The following is a 2,776-nucleotide window of genomic DNA, read 5'->3' as shown; positions in this document are numbered from 1 at the left end:
GAAAAAACTTCTTTTCCCGGAGAGGTTGTGGAGTCTCCATCCTTGGAGATATTCAGCAGCAGACAGACCTGGGCAACGTGCTCTAGGTGACCCTGCTTGAGCAGAGGGGTTGCACCAAGTGATTGCTAGAGGTTCCTTCCAACCCCARCTATCTTGTGATGAATGTTTCTGCGCTCTTCCCCACCCCAAGCACTCGGCACGGGGTTTGCAAGAGTGCTRGCGGGAAGCAAAGGGCACGCTGCGTTTGTGTTGTCCAGTTCCTGGTATTCGCAGCCCGCAGAGAGGCAGCGACAGCACCTTTGAGCCAGGTTCAGTGGGGCTGGGGCCGGGAGCAGCTGCCAGGGGGGCTCTGCCTGGGAGGGGAGCTCGGATCTGGAGCCAGCAGAGAAAGCAGAGCTGATGAGTAACAACTCCCACTTCTCAGCAGTCGTTCCTCTGGCTGTAACCAGAATCAGATGTGGTACAGCTGTGGGTTCCTGTTGTTGTTGTTGCCTATTTTTAAATGCTTTGTTTTCCCCCCTGGAGATGGCTTGGTCTGTCCAGGGAAAAGGAGGTGCGACCATGCTGTTAACTAGCGTTTAACTTTTGCTAATACAGTTGTTTAACCGACAGCTTTTATTTGCAGCTGCCTCGTACACACCACGCATATAGGCTGTGCACGTTGATCTTGGCGAGCGAAACACGGCGTTAACCGGTGCCGTTGCCCTGGCGCTCCCGCGCAGGGGCTSCYGCRGCRCAGCGCGGAGCGAGCGCCCACGAGCACCGAGCCCGCCGGCGGCAGGCGAAGCGGGGCAGCGACCCGGGGTGCTCCCGGCCCGGGAGAGCGCTGGCATCAAACGGGCCCGGAGCCAAAGGCAGATCGCTGCCTGGGCTCGCTACCRGGGGCCCCCGAAACAGGCTGCCTTGCTGCGTCTGATGAAGATCGTATGAAGCTYGCTTGTCTGACGCGAGCTCCAGCCTGCTCGTGGGAACTAGATGCATTCAAGCATGTAGCAAGAATTTTGTTTTTGTTTTCCTTTTTTTTTTCTACGAGAAACTCAAACTTCTGCGGTTAGCCACGTTAACAGCATGACACCCATGCTGAACGCTCCGCTTGCACGGCCAGAACCGCTGTCTCTCGGGCGAGCCCTTGCTCCGGGGGCACGAGACGCAGCCGGGCCCTGCGGGGAGCGGCCCCGTTGCCCTCCCGCTCGCTGCGGGGCTGGAGGCCGGGGCCCGCGCGCGCCCGGGGGCTGCGCGGGCGCAGGCAGGTCCGGCCCGCGGGGACCGAGCGGCTCCGGCGCTGCCGGCTCGGCTGCCGCAGCCGAGAAGGAACCTGAGACGGGTCTCGCCCCAGGGGAGGATTTCTCCACCGCTGCTCTCAAATAAACAGGGAAAAATGAACGCAGGCGAGAGCGAGGGGGGGGAAACAGCCTCCCGGCCAAGGCAGGAGGACTGGAGCTGGGGCAGCAAAGCTGCTGCTTCAGCAGAGGGGAGGTTAAAACCCCTCGCTCAGCGGGGCCTGAGCGTTACTCAGGAGGCAGAAAAGCTGCTGTTCACCAGGAAGAACGACTAATCGCAACCACAAACCCAGCAGCGAAGGGCTGAGGCGGCGGTGCTGCGGCGCACGAGCGACGGGCGCGAGCCGCTCGGTGCCCATCGTGCCGCCAAGACCGGCCTCCGCGGGGCTGCCGGCCCGGCCCCGCGCCCCGTCTGAGCCGGGGGAGCGGCGCTGGCTCGGGGTTTCTGTGACCCGCACTGCGGACGAAAGAGGGAGCGCTGGGCGGTGAAGAAACGGGCTAGTGGGTCTAGAAAAAGACAAAAAAAAAAAAAGGAACAGGAGAAAAAGATGTCATTAGTTTAATTCTGCGTACGGCATGTATTGCCCCCCACCCCGCCGGGACTGGGCGGCTCTGATGCTCACCGCCCCCAGGGCGAGGTCTGGCGGTGGGTTGGTGGAGCCAACCGTCGTCCCCGCGCTCTCCCAAATAACTCGTGTCGGTACCTTCTGCCTCAAGGAGTCATTCGTGGGCTTGTTTCTGTACCTTCGCTCGTGCCGCTTACTGATTTCCACTTAATTCCTTCCTGCAAGCCCTTGTCCCACACCCTCGTGTTGCAACTGGAAAACCCAGATGCAGCTGGGTGGGTTTTCTTCCCCCCTCAGCTCACGCTCCTGGTTTCTGACACTTTAATTAGGGCTTTGAATTTTACGTGCGACACCTGCCTCACAGTATCTGCCCAGAGCCACATCGCAGGGGTGACGCGCTCCACCTGGCAGTGCTGGGGGCAGTATTTTTTGAGAGTCGAAGTTTCCAACGTACTTCACCCGGACGCTATCGCGCCGATGACGTGGGGCGCTGCAAAGTACGCGCGGGCTTACGCTACGCGAGAAACAGTAATTTTTCGGCTAKATTAAAACAAGCATTTCAATAAATTCTCATCCTTGTGTGGACCAACACACTCCAGTTTATTTATGTGAGCGCGTTTTCAATGGAAAAAAACAGTCTTTTTGGCCAAAGCGAGCCGCTCCGGTTGAATCCGTCTTGAAAAGCCCTGCTGAAAACAGGCTGCAAAAGGAACGAGCGCCAGGTTTTTCCTGCCTCCTCAGCGTCGTGTGGTGCCGCTTCGGGGGTGTTTTTTTCCGCACGGCGGGTGCCTGCCGGGCCGGGGCGCTGAGGGTCCCCCACCACGGGGCGGCGGTGGGGAGGAGTGCCGGGCCGGCCGAGGCAAGGCTCGAACCCGGGTCCGCCGCGTGCCAGGCTGACGCTCTGCGCCGTCCCCCGCGGCGGCTGCTCCG

The sequence above is a fragment of the Rhea americana genome, unplaced genomic scaffold (genome assembly GCF_003343005.1).
Source record: "Rhea americana isolate MKP2758 unplaced genomic scaffold, rheAme1 scaffold_172, whole genome shotgun sequence".
Lineage (NCBI taxonomy): Eukaryota > Metazoa > Chordata > Aves > Rheiformes > Rheidae > Rhea > Rhea americana.
The sequence above is the reverse complement of the archived record's forward strand: the minus strand, read 5'-3'. Positions refer to the sequence as shown.